This window comes from Mus musculus, chromosome 10 (genome assembly GCF_000001635.26).
Source record: "Mus musculus strain C57BL/6J chromosome 10, GRCm38.p6 C57BL/6J".
In the NCBI taxonomy this organism is placed as follows: domain Eukaryota; kingdom Metazoa; phylum Chordata; class Mammalia; order Rodentia; family Muridae; genus Mus; species Mus musculus.
Window position 1 is genome coordinate 44,923,043 of NC_000076.6, and position 20,567 is coordinate 44,943,609.

The following is a 20,567-nucleotide window of genomic DNA, read 5'->3' on the forward strand; positions in this document are numbered from 1 at the left end:
GGCCAATCGTATCACGTTCACTCATCTATTCCTCTCCTCAGCCCATTCCTCTTCACTTCTACATCACAGCTAAAGGAGTATAATCATTAAGAATCCCTAGATGGTACCTGGACACCATGGCATGCAACTGTAAATCCTGCATTTCAGAAGATTGAGGCAGGAAGCTTGCTAATTCCAAGCCAGCCTGGGGTACAATAAGCCATGTCTCAAAAAATAATCTTAGGATGCTATTAGAATTTTCACCAAGTATAAGGCAGAATGCCTAAGTGACCACAAAGAGTGCAATAAACTGCCCACCAGCACACAACCACATGGCTTGGAGCCCATTTGTGAACTGTGATCCATTACATTGGCGGTTGTCAAATCAATTTAAATGCGAGTTTTGACTAGTTGTAGCACAAACACATACAATTCTAAAAAAAAATTGTTTAAAAATAATGGTAAGTGTTAGTTTGTAAACTTGTAATTTATGTGTTTTTTATTGTGTACCTATGTCTTATGGGTCACTAGGCTAGCTATGGGCTCAAGAGTCAGAAAATAGTCCCCCTAATCCTCTTTCCGTCTGTTACTCTCAATGGTATCACTTAAACTATGTGTATGAGGTTCAAACTGGCCAGTGGAAGAACTGCATGATCATTGGTTATTAACCTAAACTGAGACTTTAACAGAATGATTTTATGTAGATGGCCAAAAAGAAAATGATGCCCGAACAAAAATTCTTAATCATATCAACAAAAATGGAACGAATGGTTGTTTTTTTTTAAGTTTTATTATTGATTTTATCATTTAGTGATTGATTGGTTGATTGACCGATTAATTACTTGATGACTAGAGCTAACCATGTAGTCCCAGCTTGGCCAGAGCTGTGTCCCTCCTGCCTCTACTTCCTGAGTGTTGAGATCACAGGTATGCCACTGCTATGTCCAAAGTGACTTTCATGTTAACGGGGTGTCATTTTCTGGCTTCCTAAGTACATCAAGTTGTTCTGCTTTTGGAATAAATATAGTTGTGCCTAGATAGTTCCTATCCTAACCTCTCAAAGACAGGTTGTAGCTTAATATTCACATATGGAAACAAGCCACTCCCACAAATATCTGTGTCTCTCCACTCTTCATAGTCCATAGAAAGGACGTTAGGTAACAACATTGCTTTATTCTTTTTATAATAGCATAGACTTACAAGAAAGGTCCTCTCAAATGGCTAGAAAAGTACTTTGCAATTTAAAGAGTCAAAAAGCTAATTAAATACCCAAAGTATGCACAAGCATTAAAGAGAAGTTGAGAGATCCAGGTCCTTTTAATAAAATGGCATGGAGTCACTTTCTAGGTGCTGTCTTCACTTTGTTTTAATGGAAGACGACATTTGAGAATGAAAGAAATATTGTGCTGGTTAGTTTCTGTCAACTTGACGTTAACTGGAGTCACGTGGGAAGCAGGAACCTTAATTGAGGAAATTCTCCCATCAGATTGGCCTATGGGACATTTTCTTGATTAATGATTGACCTGTGAGAGTCCAGCCCACTGTGAGCAGTGCCACCAGTGGGTGGGTGGTCTTGGGTTGTATAAGAAAGCAGACTGGGTGGTCAATGAGAAACAAGCCACTACACACTGTTCCTTTATGGTCACAGCTTTGGTTCCTGCCTTCAGGTTCCTACTTGAGTGCCTGTACTGATTTCCCTCAAGGATGTGACCAGGAAGCCAAACAAACCCTTCCTCCTCAAGCTACTTTTGCTCAGTGCTTTATCCCAGCAACATAAACTAAACAGGGACAGGCGGATACTGAACTATTTGTAACATCCAACAGCCTAGAGTTGAAATAGAAAATTACTTCCGCAAATATTTATAGCTTTCTTTGGAAATTTTTAGTCATTGTGGCCATGGTCTTCCATGTGACTTGAAAACAATATAACCAGGATATGGCTTTTTGAGAAATCGTCTCTGTCTGGAAGGGGAGGATTGCTGACACTAGTCTCATCTTAGTCACTTCTTGAAAATGCAGTGTTTGTTTTAGGTCATAAAGAATGCACTTTTGGAGATATATGTGTTAACATTGGCATATCCTCCTTTAAAAGGTAAATTTAAATGATGTTTTAATATAATAAACCATCTGGGTTTGATACTATTTATGCTGTAATAAATTCAAAGCATTTTTTTTCTTCAAAACTCTTGCTCTAAAAACCGTGTGGGATTTCCTTTGTACATTAGTTTATTTTGTGTTCTTTTTACAAAAGAACAGAGATCTACTTCATTCATCAAGCAGAAGACAAAGACATGATTTCACAGATCACCGGAGGCCTTGTGGTTTCAGCTGCAGACCATTTGACAAAAGGAAAGCCTGGTCTCTGGGGTGGGAAGGCAACGGCCCCAATGGATTTAAAGGAAGAGTTCCATGACCTTCCCTCAAATATACACTCAGGAAACAGATCTAACATTCCTGTACCAGGTTGCAGATTTTATGAGTGAAGAGAAAGTAGGATTTCTAACATCACAAAGTAATTCAGACACATCTTTGGATGCCAGAACACACCAGACAAAAAGGTGAAAGGCTTCAAGAAAGCCGGCAACGGCCTTCCCAAGAGCCAGATGCTGCAGTGTGAAAGCGGATTGTGCGGACTGTGCCCCAGATATCCATGCCTGCTCTGAAACTTTGGGGCGGTGATAGAAAAATAGGAATTAACAATTTCCAGATTCCCGGCTTCAGGGAACACCCTGGTCCACTGACGATTACTCAGTCTTTGTTTTCTCCTCCTGTTCGGTGCTCGGATGAATTTATATTGGTAAGACTTGTTTAAAGTGTCTGTCCGTCCCTAGTCTTTGAAGATGAGCTTCTTGCCTGCAGTGGTAAGCTGAGCCGTTTCCTCTGAATTTGGGTTGATTTGGGAGATAGCAATTTTAGGAGTGCTGGGTTGATTTTAGAGTCAATACCATAGTAAACACTGTGTTTAATAGTTCCAGTAAATACACAAACAGGACACAATTTTGCGCCCAATAGCCTTCACATAATTAAGTCTAAATAAATAAATAAATAAATAAATAAATGCAAGATAATGACAATTTTCTTGGGAATTGAACTGTCCATAAGGCTCTCCCAGGTTAATCTGACAGTGAAAATTGGTTTTTAAGTCATTAAATTTGTTTCTTTGTTTGTTTACTTTAATCAATTACCTTTATCAGAAAATACTTGTAAGTCTTTATTTTTAGCACTACTGTAAGTAAGCCTTGTGGATTTGAGTTTGTGTTTCAAAGGGACAAAAGATCTATAATGATTTATTAGCATTGTCCAACTAAAGAAAACTAAAACACATAAACAGAAGTACTCATGAGTATGTGCTAACTGCCTGGTGTCATGGTGGTCAATGAGCTGAATCCTTTCAGGCACAACACATGGCTCCCAGTACATCAAAGGCCAACCATGCCCTCTCCCATCTTTAGAGTCACGTTTCTTTACACTTCCTGCCAGTAAATGCATCTGAGTCTACTACTGCTCCTCAAGCCACTGGGAGACTCGATAATAAGAATATTCTTTTCCATTACTACAAGTAAGTAGGCAGAATACTGAAGGTAATTCACAAGTAAGTGGATATCCTGATGGGACTCCCGATTAAAGGCTGCTGGAGAAAAAGCAGAAAATGCACACACAAAAAAACTGACCAACGCGTGGTGTTAGGATAAGAGAATTACTACCAGATATTTCAACTACCTTCATTTAAAAAAAAAGATGAATATTGTCTTATGCTTTCACCCCTCTTCCAGTGTGAGAGCCAGAGGCAGTGGATGGCCACGAGGAGACAATGCTTTTCCGATCCGATACAGTAGGTCAGCTGTGCGTATGGGCTCGTAGCAGCTGTGACATGATGCACAAGACCTATAAGAACTCAAGCCAACCCAAATCCAACATGGAGAAGAGATAGAGGCACAAAATCCCACCCCCTCACTGGAGAGGTAGTGGCAATTGATACCAACTGGTGCAATCAGCCAGCAAAAAAAATGAAAATATTCTAAAGAGATATTCTTGTCTCTAACTCTCACTATCAGACTGTTGAAATAATGGGCTACAAAAAGAATTGGGAATTTCCCCCAGGAATTTTATGCTGCCATCCAGAGGAAAAACTTGTCACCCAGAAAGAGACTTTATACTGTTCTAACAACTTGACAAACCACCAAACAGATTAAGATTGAAGCTCAATGTTGGGTAAGTGGTGGGTGAGACCACATCTTGTCCTCCATTTAAACTTTGATTGAACTTCTGACTCTAAAGGCAGATTTGAATTTGCGACATCTCTTTGTCCCTCTTCCAATATGGCTACTGTGATGGTTTGTAAATGCTTGGCCCAGGGAGTGGCACTATTTTATGGTGTGGCCCTGTTGGAGTAGGTGTGGCTTTATTGGAGTAGGTGTGTCACTGTGAGTGTAGGCTTTAAGACTCTCATCTTAGCTGCCTGAAAGTCAGTATTCTGCTAGCAGCCTTCAGATGAAGATGCAGAACGTTCAGCTCCTCCTGTAACCTGACTGCCTGGATGCTGTCATGTTCCCGCCTTGATGATACTGGACTGAACCTCTGAACCTATAAGTCAGTCCCGATCGAATGGTGTCCTTTATGGGAGTTGTCTTGGTCATGATATCTGTTCACAGCAGTAAAACCGTAACTAAGACAGCCACATTGAACAAGTCTGGATTTGGGGATAAGATTTTTTTCCCTGGTTTTCATTTTTAATTTTGATCTTTTAATTGGTTTATTGAGGATGGCTAACCAGACTTGACTTGACGCATAGGTTGTGACACCCAATACACACACAGTTAGATAAGGCTGGGAGAAAGAGAGTCTTTTAGAATATAGCCCTTTGGAGTTAAGCACACTCCAGTGAAGAGCAAGAATACATGGGTAATATAAATTAGACTTGATGGCTATCTAACAAAAACAAGACCCAGAACTGGGTGGGTAGGGAAAGAGAAATGGATCTTGGAGAACTTGAGGGAAGGGCTGAATAGTATCAAAATATATTGCACAAAGTTCCAAGAAGTAATAATAATAATTTTCCAAAAAGAATGTTCCTCTAGAAGTCCATGACCAAGGACTGAAGTAGATGTGAATTAAGGTGACACGCCAGAGAATCATAGGAGTATCTTTTTATAGTGTTTCTTGTTCAGAATGCACCTAACAGACACTAGATACATAGTCAACAATGTGTGCTTCTTAGAAACATTCTAAATATTCTTCTAAATTTTAGTTTAGTCACGTAATTCCATCCTACTTTTCTGTACCTCTAGATCTCCCGCTGACATCATTAAAGTGAAGCCTCTTAGAGGTTTCAATTAAATGCTGTTCATTCCTTTATGACCCAGATACGACTCTTCTGGTTTTGATTACCATCTTTAATTCAAATATAAATAATTTCATTTTGCAAATAGAAAAACAATTCAGACATTTGCTTCTCTGGTGCATTTGGATGGCCACAACTCTAAGAAGTATGAAATAAACACATGCCAATCACCTCCACTGGGATAGCAACAGTGCAGCCCAGTTCCTCCTGGGCAGGGGGATCTCAGTGGTAGCAAGGGTTTTTACAAAGTCTTGAAACCATTTTGGCTTTTGAGTTTTTAAGGTTTTTTTTTTTAATACTTTATTCTCAAGTGATTATGTTCTGAGATGAAATTTAAGAAGTCACATCTGGTATAGACCTGTGCAGGCCCTGTGCATGTTGCCACAGTCTCTGTGAACTCATATGTGTGTTGGGCCTACTGAGCCCAGAAGGCCCTATTTCTTTTGAATCCTCCATCCTCTCTGGCTCTGACAGGATTTCTCCCTCCTCTTCTACAGAGTTCTCTGACCCGTGAAGGATTTGATGTAGGCATCACATTTGGGATTTTGTGTTTCATGTTCTTTCACTCTTTGCAGATTGTCCAGTTGTCAGTCTGTGATTTTATTCCCATCTACTACAGAAGAAGCATCTTCAGTAATGATTGACACTATACGTGTAGCAGAATATCATTAGGCATTGATTTATTGCTATGCTCCTTTGGCAGAATGATCATATTTTATTTTCCCCCAGGACCATGGCCTATCTAGTTGCATGTTCTTGGTTACCTGGGAAGTATTGGACAGGTGTTCCATCTCATGGAGTGGTCCTTAATTCTAACCAGGTAGTGATTGGTTACTCCCACCACTCTTGTGCCACTACTACATGAGTAGTGTCTGGTAGGCAGGTCACCATCACAGATTGTAAGGTTTGTAGTTGGGTTGGTCTTTACCTTTCTCCTCTGGTAGTATGCAAAGTGCTTTACTATACCATGAATACTAACCAGTAAGGGTAGTATAGGCACCAGATGAACTTCTCCGTTTTCAGTGACTTATATTGCTGCTGCCTTTAGAAATAGGGCCTTACCACTAGTTTGTTTAGAGCAACTAATAGCCTTGGCACTAGCCTGAGTTGTTTGTGGGTTAACAAGGGGCCCCTTTGGCCAACACTTGTTAGATGTAACTTATTCTTGGCATTGGTGTTTCATTTGGTAGTGAGAAAAGTCTGGCTGGGACTTTGTCTCCACTATTACTTGGCAATTCCAATTAGATTTCTCTCATATGCGTCTATATTGTAAGATGCTTCTACTATATGAGATTTCCATCCAAGCCTTCAAATGGCCTTTAGTTTTAGGTGTCCCTTCCCATATTCTCTCTGATGCCATCCAGGCTTTAAAAACTACTTAGTAAATTCCCCTAGCCCTGCTTTTCCAACAATCAAAACAAATACAGTGTTTACATCCCCTACCCATGAATTCATCTGACATTTCTCAATCTTCAATGCCATGTGCCTTGAGAACACTGTAATAAGTACAAGGTCGTTTACTCTACAAAGAGATGCAACTTTGAGCAGGGGTGAGCATATAGAGATAAGCTGTCACTGAGAAAAATGCAAACAATATCAAAATACTATAAAAATATACAGACTAAAGCATCACTAGGAAAGCTTATCTCAAAGACACAGACATTTCAGTATAGTTCAAAGCAAATGGACCAGAATCAGACAAGAGCTAATGAAGACGCTTTGTGCAATGGGCAGATACCTGCATGGTTCAGCCTCTGTGCGTCTTCTGTGACTACAGCCAGCGCTAACTCCTAGTATGGTTTGTCTAAGGTCACATCATGCTCTGCTAGCTTATGACAACTACAAAACACCATTCCTTTTCTTTTATGTACAAAGGAGACAGATTGAGTTACCCTGAGGACAGAATGCAGAACCGGAGAAGTGGCCCTATGGCTTTCCAGGCATGCCATCTCTAATACTTTTCACTCACTCTTCATCAGAATCAGTTTCCCTGGCTTTTCTCATAGCACGGTGCATAACTATGTACCAGCCCTTTCCTAATTGAAACCAGGAAAAACCGTGCACGATGGTTCAGAGATTGCCACCTGTGGTGGACTGTTCAAATCTCGTTTCCCAGCAACTGGAGACTTTGTCTTGGGAGAGTATACTTCCTCTGAGAATTTGGGTAGGAGAAAAAGGGAGGAGCCAGACATGAACTCTTGCCACCCACATTTGTAGGAACTGGCTTGTGTCTGTGACACTGCAGAGCAGGGATAGGTGTGGGGGACACCACAGGGGCTGTGATGCCAGAGGTGACACCTAACAATACGGCTGCTGTGGTGTGAGCTAATTCTACTGCTGTGATTTGATGTGCAGTCCTTCAAAAGGCCTTGGAGTTTCCTTACTACCTGTAAATGTGACTTTATTTGGAAATAGGTTCTTTGTAGCTCACCAGATTACTATAAGGTCATTTGAGTGGGTCCCAACTCAATTATGACTATCTTCTTATTTTTTAAAAAATCAGGGATTGGGAACTAGACAAAGAACCAGATGTCTGTACAGGAAGAATGCCATGTGAACAAGAAGGCAGAGATTGAAGCAATGCCTTCTCAAACCAAGGAGTGCCAGAAAACCACCAGAAGCTAGGGAGAGGCCTGGAACAGATCCACCCACACAGCCCTCAGAAAGGCTAACCCTGCCAACACCTTGATCTCAGACTTTTAGTCTCCGGAACGGGGAGACAATGATTTCTGTTATTTAAACCCCTGGGTTTATAGTGCTTTGCTATGTTGGTCTAAACAAACTACTCCATGCTTTTTTTTTTTTTTTTTTTTTTACCCAAGTTCATTTTGTCGTTTGTTTCTTGGGTTGGGGGAGTTTGCTTTGCGTCATTATATCACTGTGCTACACTGTGTCCCTGTAAGTTATTCTCCTTCCCCTGAAGTCAGTTCTTGGCCACTTCAGACACTGATGGACACTTTCTTTGAAATTTATTCTCCTTTTCAGCCACCCTAACTATTGTAGCTTCCAATTAAGATTCATATGGTTCTGGGGAAAATGGTCTCCACACCCAAGACCCAAGGAAGAAGGATCGAGGGGAGAGTCTGTAACATCAGCTTCGTGAATCAACAGTGCTGTCCCTGAATGAGAAAGTCTGCAAGGTCAAGTGTGTGGTAGGAGGTAAGGAGGCAGATGGAGTGTGAACACCAGCCTGCCACAGCATGCATCTGCAGAGCAGGTAATAACTTTCAGGAGTGAGTGCTCTGTCCATTGTGAGTCCCAGGATTCAAACCCCGTTCTTCAGGCTCACATGTTGACCACTTTTATCCTCTGAGGTAGGTATCTCACCGACCCTAAGTTCCCAGCACTTGGTAAAATTACTGATGCAATGAGTCTGTAGAGATACAGAAATAAACAGGCCTGTAGCCTGGTGATTCTGGTAAGCTTCCCCCTGAGAGAAGCTGATCACAGAAGACAAGAAATATGGAGAGAAACCCAGTGTTTAGTGATGCCTTTGTGCATCTTTGTGCCTGATGCTGGATTCCCCTGCAGACACCTCATCTCTTGAGCCACTTAGGTCCCGTTGGTGTCAGTGCTGACTAGAGATGGCTTTCCTGCTGACTCCATTTGAAAGTCTATGAACTAGAACACCCCACTTACACTTCAAACATCATTCATACAAATATGATAAATGTTTATCTGCCATTTAAAAGGCTATCTAGTTTGGATGTATAGGATTTTTAAAAGCAATATCAATCAACCATAAGCAATTGCATGACATTTTAAGGGCAAAGAGATGAAACTATTGACCTTAAAGGAAAGAGTGGTGATAATGGGGACTCTCACAGCCCAGATGTCCACACTGTGTGGGGACTTTAGGGAATTTCTGTAAAACAGAGCACTGGCTGAGTCTTTAACAGTCATTAAAAGGTGCCAGGCATTTGAGGCTAGATGGTAGGGGGTAACCAAAGCCTAGGCCATGCTTCCTTCTTCCTCCACTGTGTTTTGACCTGCCTGCTTCTGAGTCATACAACACGGGTTCAAATGGTCCTGTAATCATAGCCCTGCCCATTAGCAGGAACAAAAGAAATGAAATTTAGCATTCCATCTACCTTGAGGCAAAATATCCCCATTCCCGCCAGGGTTTACCAAGCTCTGGCTACTGGCACATTTGTGCACTGAGTCATAATTCCCTCATCTTACAGTACTTGTCTGGAGATGGGACTTGTATTCTGCTTTATCAATTTGCACTCCCATTTTTTTCAGTTATGACTAGCAATCTCCTTAGAACTTTTGGCCAAGGACCATTTCTGCTGTTCCTCTCAGCACAGAGAGAACTCCTGGAATTGAATGTGACTCTCACATGGTGGCAAGGAATCCAGCCCCAACCAGATATTCCAAGAGTCTTCCCTTTCCCACACCTAACTTCAGTATTTAGCTATTGGATACAGCCAACGTTGAGTCAGAGCATAACTCCTGATTACTTTATTGGTGTCTTTGACTGCCCCTCTCAAAAAAAATGACTTCCCTGCTGCTGGGCTCCTTCTCCAAATGCTTGATCCTTTAGTGGGTTTTATCTTTGCCCTAGTGGGACCACCATCAAATGTCACAGCCAAAGTCATATGCATTGCAACACTTCTTATCCTAGATCCTGGAATCTGTTGTTTATTCTCTTGATACCACCCTCCATTTTTCTTAGACTCTTCTATAATGTTACTACTAACCTGTATCTCCTGCTTCATAATAACCCCACAGTCATTTCTGACCCACCTACCATGTAAGGGCCACCATTCCTTTAGTCATAAGTTTACCACAATCTAGGTATCTATCACAGAATTAAGTGGTAAAGTCCTTGGGGAGTTGGAACCAGAATCAGATAAGTATGTAAGTGAAGCACAGAAGTGACACACGATCAAACGCTAGAGGTATCAGAGAAGGTATGCATCAGAGAAGACTTGGCCTCTGGGGTTGTATAGAATTTAGACAACAGACTTGTAAAACTGAAACAGCATCACACAAGTTACATAGTCATAATGGGGACCCTGTTTTTATTTACCCTTGCCTGTTTTTTGTCTCTCTCTGTCTGCCTACCACAATCCATTCAGAAATGAAGCAAAGATGTCTTTAAAAACACTCTTATCACAGGGCTCATGGGCTCTGTGAAAACTACTAGTTATCACGTTTGGCCAACTTTCAGCGTGTTCTTTCCTTGTTCTAAACATGCAGAATAAAATAAATGTTTATCATTGACAGAGACACTTTTTACTGGATTCACTTTTATAAACAACCATCTAACTTGTTTCTTTTCTGCATTTGAAAAACTGGAAAGTCTATGCTTTTCTTCATTGAGTTATCTCTGGGAGAAGTCATTCTGGCTTATTACAAATGAGAGTGATATTTCCCAGAAAGACAGAAGACATTTTGACTGTCCCAATCATTAACTTAGGAAGATACCTCATTCTGATTTTGCAATACCTGTGTCCAGATCAGGAGTTGGATTCTAAGACCCCCCACAAAAGAACAGCTATTAAACCTTGCAGAATCTGGCTTTTTCTTGTGCTGAATCAGGAAACAAAAATGTCACTTTTTCTTGTAACTTGGGGCTTAGCCTATTCTCTTCTAACCAGATGCATATACTTTGGGAAAGACTCTCTTCTTTTTTTAACAACCATGGCTGTGAAGACAATGGCTTGCTTAAATGTTATTAAGTCGAGAATACTGAGTCTATTGTGGGTGTCTCTTGATGTGGTACAACTTCCTGAGTAATGGTCACTAACAAGAAAACTGTAGAAGAAAAGCTTAGTTTATAATACTGGGAAAGTTATTGTTGAATAACTTATTTGGGTTAAACGGAGCTTCTTCCAAACTCAGTGTTCGTATCATTATAGGTGGAGTAATTCTTGAAAACTTTGTCTTTGGTTTCTGGCTTAGAAATAGAATCCCACTCTGTTGTGCTTTGTTTCCCACAGACACATGTGCCAACTTCAATCGACACTAAACTCATCCCAGATTCACTTGGTACAATGTCTATGGCTGGCCGAAAGATAACTTCAAAATTCAAAACTTTCAACAAGCTGTGTCTAACAGTCAAGTTTAGACATATGGAATTGTTTCATAATAGCAACTTGGTCCTGTACAACTCTAAGACCTAATGAATGTAACATTCTCTCTCAGTTTTGGTAAATAATGTTGTCTTTAGCATGTCTTAAAAGAAGACTTTCATCAGACACAACAAGAACAAAGACAAAATATCCCAACATTCATAAAGACATGGAGGTATGAGATCATAAGTTCCCCTGTCCTTTGGAGCTTTATAGGGAAGGAAGAGAGGAGCAACTAAATGAATAAAAAATCACATATATTAAATTCTGTTCATTGATCATAAAATTAATCTAGGAATAATGTTCCCAAACAAGGCTGAAGAGTTTTAAATACTGGACATCTTAGAAGAAAATCTTTCTGTGGGAGTTTTAATATGAAATGTTATCTTTTTTTTTTCTTAATTTGATAAAAGGAAACTAAGTTGCAACATTTTGTTCTGAATATGGAAAGAAAATTTCCAAACAAGTTATGACTTACATCTGGAATCTCTAAAGGGGTCTGTGGATGTTCATTGAAGGACATCATTTAAGTTTGTCTGTTAGGAAACAGGCTTAGAAATAAGCTAGAAATTTGATTTCTTTCTACTAGAAAAATTAAAATCATATTATTTAATAATAAACAAGGATAGAAGAGAAATGATGTATGTTTAAATCATGTGACAATTTTAAAATATCTTCTAATAGCAACATATACTTTAAATTCAAAAATTCCAGTTTTCACATTGAGTTTTGCTTTAATTAGCAGTGCCATGGAGGATGTAAGCATCAGACCTGTTCTTCACCAGCTCACTGTGGAACAGAAGACAAAAAATGGCATTCTTAGTGCATCACACCAAGCTATGGGTCAAGGAACCTCCACAGGGAAGAACATTTGTGAACAGCATCAGAGGGTGGCCATGCCTTGTTCTTTGGCCTCACGCTGTATCATAGGTGTGAGAAGCAGAGCCAGGGTGGTTTGTGAGTTACTTGGAAGTTAGGATGTCCACACACGATCTGCCTTTCAATAAGGTCCATTTATTCACACAAATCTTCTGTACAATACTGTACTATTATATAGACTGTGGTAATCTTATGTCCTTATTATACTATTACAAAGACTATGGTACCTTGGTGGAAACATGAAGTGGGGGACTGGTAGACAGGAGATGCTTCATGTACTGGGGAGTCCTCTCCAGTGATGGCGTTTGGGAAGCAAACTGGGCCCATATACACCAGGAGGTCCTTCAGCTGTAGAGGCCAGGAGAACAGTACTGAGAGAAGTTGCAGCAGGTCCTTGTGAGTACAAGCCAGCAGCTAGCACTAACAGGCAGTTATGTGTGAACCCAGCAATGGTGCTGGAGCCAGAGTCATTGAGTGGACAATCTCAAAGTCCCCTTGCTGGTAGGAATGAGCATAGAGGTTTGAGATGCCATGTCCAAGGAATTAGGCAGTATGATCATAGGGCAGCCTCCAAAATTTCAGTTTCCTATAGTTCTACTAGGTGGAACCTTTGTGCTATCAGGGCTCACATATTGGAGCCTGTTTTAGGCTTGGTTCATGTTGAGCTGCCGTGTCCTTGGCTCCTTAACACATCTTGGAAACATTACATTATTCCAAGTCACACAAAATCATTTTACTTATGTTCCTAGCAACAGGCTAGTCTGAAGTTTACTATATAGACGAGGCTACCCTAGAACTATGATGATCCTCCTGCCTTAGCCTCCCAGGGCTGCAACAGGTGTGCAGCATCATACCAGGTGTAGTTTGAGCAACTGTGATTTAAGAAACTGTTTGGAAGAGCAGAGGGTGTGCATCAGAAGAAAGAAGAAACCATAATTCAGGGTTTATATTTTGACATGTGCTTAATGGAGCCTTTTAAGGTGGGTCTAAGGAATAGGTGATACTATTACATGATTTAATTTTATAAAGATCATCTGGTTGCATGGTGAGGACTGATACCAGACAGAGACGTCTGTAATCGAGAAACAACAAATCTCCATCCACAGTGACTCCAACAGAAAGGAGGGCCTAGGTGGAGGATGTATCAGAGGTTGGAAATGAGAACTTGATTCTGCGTGGAGGTGGATAATGGAGTGGGTGGTGGAATCCTTTCAGGAGACACAGATTTCAGGAATAGAAGGCAGGTCTTGGTGAAAGATCAAGAGTTGACTTTTGAACAGTAGCCTTGAGATGCCTGTGGGAGGTGAACTGTAGAGGGCAGCTGGAGCATCCAGTAGCCTGGAGCATCCCAGAAGAGATCTACACTTGAGATTACAAAGACCAAACAACAACAAAAGGCACCTGATGGAAACTTCCCTGGATGAGCCTGAGAGAAAAAAAAAAAACAGCCAAGGACACATGACAAAAGGACACACATGTCATGGCGGACAAGGATTCTAAATGGTGACCAAGAAGAAGGGGAAATGCAGAATAGGAAAGATCCCCATCACGGATCTTAGGGAAAGAGAGCATTTCAGGAAGGGAATCTTCGGAAAGGGAACCATGGGGACAGCTGTGGGGAATGAGGTAACCATTAGGCAACCATTAGGCAAGCCTTGGCAAGAGTTGTCTCAGCACTGGGATAGAGCCTGAAGTCAGTGTGCTGGGCCTGCAAGAAGGAAGTCGGGGCGAGGAAACAGAAGCAGGAAGGGTGGCTGTAGGGAAAGAGACTAATTAGGAAAGGTGCAAGCCTGTGTGTGGCCTGAGCCAGCAGTATGTCCACATACAAAAGAATCCTGTCATGTGTTACTTGGATCTCGGTAAGAGTGGAGAACTGGTGTGGACAACTTAAAATTCTAACAGTATGCCTCCTAAATTTTTCAATATTTACTTCCGTGTTTTTCTGCAAGTCTTCTTCTCTTTCTTTCCTCCTTCCCTCCTTCCTTCTTTTCAATACAAGAAAAGCTAAATTGTCTCCAATGAAGAAAACCACAACACAATAGCACAAAGGACTTCGGTATGTCAAGACTAAGTAGACCAAATTAGTTTAATGATCTTAATTAGCTTTGTTATGGATTCTAGGATCAGATGGTTCTTTCAGTAACCAAATGGAGCCAGCAGGGCAGGAGAGACTGAAGGAAGGATCCAGTAAAAGAGAGGGAAACCAGAAAGGAGATCATATTGGTCCTTTGAAAGTTGCATACATTGCAAATCGGGCTGGGAGGCTGAATGCCAGAGAGAAGGAAATCACGTTACCTTTGTGTGAAGGAACAGGGCAAAGGGAACTTCCTTTTCCCTGCAGCTGGGATAGGTCTTTTGTGGGTGGGGAGACTAGTGTCAGTAGTAGTGGGATGTGTATCAGTGTGACGACCTAGAACTTTAATGTGACCCCATTTTGGCCTTTTTTACCTGCTCTATTAGAGACAGAGTTGCTTAATCCAAAATAACAGCCCTCAGAAACTTTTGCCTGGCAGGCATAGGTACAAAGGTAATTTTGGAGGCTAAGAACCAAAGTCCGGAATCGTGAGTTTGTCATCTCGAATCCATTTGCGGAACTACATTTGGAATCCATATATTTCATATAGATCCTATTTACCAAACTAGTAGAACATTTTTATAGTTGTCTTCTGAAGGAAAGAATTTAGAGTGAATAAAACTGAGAGAAAGAGCATTCTTTGTATAAGAGCAAAGGTCAAAAATCATCTTCAAAAATTATAATGCTATGCTGATTTCTCAGGTAAAGGAAGGAACTTTCAGAATCCATTATCCTCTTTACAAACTAAGGCTCAGAGGCCAGTTTCTCAGTCATCATCAGAAAAGCTTCTGGTTTTAGTAGATGGCAGTTACCACAGAGACCTACAATTGTCATGGTGCAGAGAATGAGAAAGGGCAGAATGATGGGTCCCAAATGGGACATACATGATCACAGCCCCTCCTCTGGAGAGTGTGAGAGCTAGAGGCAGTGGATGACTACAGGGTAACTAACTGTCTTCCAAACACAGCTGGGAAGCTCTGCATATAAACCTACAGCAGTCATGACAGCATGCCCAAGTCCGAATATAGACAGGGCAAGACAAGCATAAAGTGAGACCTTTAGCTATGGGGCTATTGGCTAGTTATCATGGCTGCTAAGAGGATTCAATTGGGGTTTTTGTTTGTTGTTTTTTATTAAAGACTATAGTCCCTGGTGAGATCATTCTTCGGTGGACAACCATACATCTAAGAATATGTGGGCAGCACAAACTGGACTTGATCCTTGGTTGTTTGTTTTAAAGACACAAAGTTAGGTGAATAGAGACTGAGGGGGCTCTGGAACGAACTGAGGGAGGGAGTAAACAGGAGCAAAGCACATGGTACATAATTTTCAAAAGAGAAGAGGAGGAGGAAGAAGAGGAAGATGAGGAAGAAGAGAAAAGGAAGAGGAGGAAGAAGAGGAAAAAGAAGAGGAGGAGGGGGAGGAAGAAGAAGAAGAAGAAGAAGAAGAAGAAGAAGAAGAAGAAGAAGAAGAAGAAGAAGAAGAAGAAGAAGAAGAAGAAGAAGAAGAAGAAGAGAACCAAGATGAAAATCTATTTCTTAACATCTATCCATTTCCCACTGTTTTCTAAAGATTTCCTAAGGTAAACCGGGTGGTGTGGTGGTGCACACCTTTAATCCAAGCACTTGGGAAGCAGAGGCAGGCAGATCTCTGAATCTGAGGCCAGACTTGTCTACAGAGCAATTTCCAAGACAGCCAGGGCTACACAGAGAGACCCTGTCATGAAAAAACAAAGCTAAACAAACAAAACAAAACAAGATTTCCTAAAGTAATGTAGGTTGCTATTGGTTATAATAAATAATAATTCTGTCTATTTGCAGTGTCTTTTGCCAGTAGTAGAAAGGGCATTTGTATCACATAGAATCCTGGTGGAAATAAACCATGTCCTGTAGGACTTTCTGTGAAGACACCTTTGTGTCTGCATTTATCTCTTCCTAGTTCTTTGGTTGCTCTCTGTATGGTTGTACATCTCTTTTCCATTAACAACAGTCCCTAACTGTACTCACACATACACACACACACAGACACATACACACACATGCACACATACAAATATACACACATACACACAAACATACATACACACATACACACAAATATATATACACCCATACATACATACATACACACACACCACTTCTTTTTTTTTTTTTTTTTTTGCCAATCTGTTCCTCTTTTCATAAAGCTGTTCTCACCCCTTCTGGCTGAGTGTGTCCTACCTGGGCACAGTGTCCATGTGGCTTTGTGTGTGCCAGCACAGATGGTCTGAGCTGCTCTTAGAGGCAATCCCTGTCCCCAGGCCTTGTTCCCACAATTCAAACAAAGCCATCCTCAAAGGACCACCATTTAAAGGTCTTCTGTGAGATTAAAACCAGGACATTTGGCACGTGTTTTCTGTGCTGGTTGCATTTCTGAGAGTCCCTCACACATGATATTAGAACTGGAGATACTTAAGAGAAGAAAAAAAGAGAGAAAGAGAAAAAAAAAAAGAACACCCTTAAAGCTAATCCTGCCTTTAGACAGAAAGCAGAATTAGACTTTGGAAAGTCTCCATTCCCTAATATCACATATTGCTTTCATTTGTTATAAAATGATGCGCCTCACATCGTGCTTTGTCCAGCAACACACTTAATCCCCGTAGGGGAAAAAAATAAAAAAGGACATGAATCACTTCAGTAAAAGTCTCGCCTCCCAAATGACTTCTTTCTCAAATTAGAAATGAGTAATTCTTACAGGGATAAACACCGCTGGGTTTCTCAGAACAGATAAGTTTCCTAAGTCATGAGGGGCACTCACAGGATTCCCCCGCCCCGAATCCTGGAAACGCTGGCCTGGCACCCCCATACATGCGTTCAGGAACTGAGACATTTAGATGGGTATGATTGGAAAAATCCACATTTGCTCACAGGATATGAATACAGCTTCCTTGTTTCAAGTGGCATCTTAATGGGAATTGTGTTCACACTCTGATTCAAGAGGCCAGCCATGGAGAAAGCCTCCGACTTTCAATAGTTGTGTATAAATAGAGCCGGGGAGTGAGCAGCGCACTTTCCCAGGCTGCCCTCCAAGGCCGCTGCACTAGGAGCGAAGGAGAAATGTCGCTGGCTGTGCGTCATGTTGATGGTTTCGGCCTTAAAAGCTGATGTTTACTGTTGACTCAAGAGTGTTATGACAACAACCTCACCAACAAAATTGACCCTTCTTGTCATGAAGCCAATCAGTAGCAAATGCCAATTAATAAAATAAAAAACTATTATAAAGCAGTTTGTGTCTTCCTCTAGAGAGAGATCATTTACTGTGTCTCTTACTCTTGTGAGATTCTGCTACATATCGTCTAAATTTTAAGTGTCTCTAGTGGCTGGTTAATGTCTTGAAAATCAGGTTGGTGGGTGGGGGAATCAGTAATCAAGTTAACTTAAATAATGAGTCTCCTCAAGCTATGGTCGCAGTGGGCAATCCGTGACTGCATCTCTTCTGCCTGCACTGCTCTCTTTAGCCCCCGCTTGATGAGTAAAAGGTTGAGTTATAGGCTTTTGGCTGAGAAGAGCTGTTTCCAGAATCTTCAGTAACTCTGTCCAATCCAGCCCGTGTTACAAGGAAGAGGGGGTTTGTGTAGTAAGCACATGAGATTGACTTCCGGTTAGCCTTCAGTTCTACATAGCACTAAAACGAACCACCAACTCCTCAGATTAACTATGGGAAAAGTTTTAAGTTGAAAACAATCGATGCTGTGCTGAGCGGGGCTCTGTGAGTAATGCCTCCCCACCATCGTGCTGAGCTCAGTTGATTCTAGAATATACGAGCATGCCAATGGCTGTGGATCTGCCACCCGTGAATTCCGCCCCATTAGGGAAGGGATTTGCGTCTCAGGTTAACAGAACAAGCATTGTGCTCCTAACCATGAGGAATCCTTTGTTTACATTTAAGCTGTTTTCTCCACAAGGTTGACAGCCAACTTTCTTCATCGTGTTATGTCAGATTTTTGTACACAAATCATTTTTCTCCCCCCCCTCCCCCCATTTCAGGCAGTTTTATAATTGTATATTCCTCTGCCCTTTTGGACCAAAGAGTCATCTTCACTTTATTTGTTTTGGTCATTTCACAAGAACTATCTAGGAAACCTGTAAGTAATAGAATCTGGGAAGTAGGGTATGGACTCTCTCCACTCACATTTGCTTAGACTGCAGTGGTTCTCAACCTATGGATCGAAATCATCAGAAAAAAGATATCTTTCTTATAAGATACATACATCTCTCATATTTCTTATGAACTGAGACATAGCTCAGTAGCAAAATTACAGTTATGAAATAGCAGCAACAAAGATAAGTGTGATTTGTGCGTGTGTGGTGGGGGGAAGGTCAACACAACAGGGGGACTGTGTTAAAGACTCACAGCATTAGGAAGGTTGAGAGCCACTGGCTTAGAGGATGTTTGTGATGAACAGGGTAGATTATCTGGAAAGCAATGAAATGCACTGCATTGTTCCCAGGTATGGATCTCAGAAGTATGTTTGCTTCAGTTAATCAAGGCAAAGTCAGCAGATTGCTTTTGATTCCCCTCAAATTCCTAATCCCCTTCCACTGTGCCCGGGTATTGCTACAGGCTGTGGCCAATTATTTATACTATTCACATAATATGTATTTCTGTGTATTAATTATTCTACCCTCAGCACACCTCTGAGAAATAGATGTTATGTATCTCCATTTACAAGCACAATACAGTGACTTACAGAAGGAATTGGACCACTCAGCTAGGGATTGGACTGGGATTCACACCCAGGACTGCCTGAGAGTCCATCTGGGGAGCTGAATGTTCTCTCTAGCCTACCCTTGATGGTTTTTTGTCCCTTTTGGTTGGGCATTGTCTTTTCAGATTTGGGTGGGTCATCTAATTTCACAGTTCCTTTACCCTGGACGTGCATTTCAATTATCATACTTTAAAAACGCCCTTAAACCCAGGAATGTGTCTATTTCATCTGTGTCTGCAGCCTTGTCCCGACTTGACAGTTCTGTTTAGCATTGGGATTATCACATACTCACTACCATTAATCCCTCATGAATTAATGTGACTAGCAGAAATGTTATTAATTAAAAATGTGGGATGTGACCAGCTTCCAATTTGGACCGTTGAAATTGTCTGTGTGACTATTTTTCACTTGTAAATTAGTCTTTTATCCCCGTGAAGTGTCTGAAATGAGAAAAATAAAAATACTGTTGCTAAATGTTTGGAGGATTATTTTATGAGCCAGTGAAAACAGACTCTTTCATTTGTTTTGCCAGTGATGGAAGGTTTTCCTTCTCTTTTTCTTTTGCTGTGTATGTCCCCTGGTAATAAGTGTACATAACAAAAAATAATATTCCTTTATTTTTAAAAAAAAAACCCACTATTGGTTCCACATGATGACATTCATCTCCCTTTGCAGAAATGCCCCCAAGAACTCCCCTGACAAACTCAGTACAACTCAAAACCATAAGACACACTTGTTTTAACTTCTGTGCCGAAATCAAAGCAATGCAACTTTTAAAATAATACACATGGACAAAATTGAAACTGGTTTTTCCCAAATCACAATATTTTTAAAACGGAACAGATTTCTTCAACATTTGGGCCTTTGACTGTGAAGGTGTAAACCCATTAGGGCACATGAACCAAAGAGAGAGAGGATGCTGCTCCCGGCAGGTCATGATGCAATGTGACAGCCAACTAACTAGGAAGACAACTTGGAACTAAATCAGAATTTTGAACTATTAAACATATATTAAAACAATATTCTTTAATAAACAGGATGGTTTCTACATCAGAAATTCATCATACCTGACTTCTTGGAGTAAGTTTAGGATCAACATTGCATGTTGTCTTCTACGTATCACCTGTTGCCATATTCAAGACCTACCAGCATATGATAGAACTCTCTCATAGAATATCCCATGATGCCAACATTCTCTAGAACACACTTTGGAAATTATTGATCATTGGTAGAGAGGATATAAGTTCTAAGAAGGACGCCTTTTTTTTTTTTTTTGATACCGATTGTGTGTGCACATGTGTGCGTGTCACAACATGCTTTTGGAGATCTAAGGACAACGCGTGAGAGTGGTTCCTTTCCACTGCTCTAGGGATTCAAGGTATAAATGCCCTTACCATCTGAGCCATCTTGTCAGTTCTTCTATTTTTTAAACTTACGTTTTTAAAAGGACATCTTACAAAGTTTTAG

At 40.8% G+C, this 20,567-nt stretch overlaps 1 long non-coding RNA gene across 1 annotated transcript in view; it reads right to left on the reverse strand.

The window, feature by feature from the left end:
• Gm40638 overlaps positions 1-20,234 on the reverse strand; it is a 40,660-nt gene extending 20,426 nt beyond the window's left edge. Inside the window, exons 1-2 of the long non-coding RNA XR_871626.1 lie at positions 20,168-20,234; positions 12,507-12,627 (exon numbers count right to left, since the gene is read on the reverse strand). This is a non-coding gene — a long non-coding RNA (predicted gene, 40638). The remainder of the gene's footprint in view (positions 1-12,506; positions 12,628-20,167) is intronic.
• Positions 20,235-20,567: the final 333 nt, after the last annotated feature.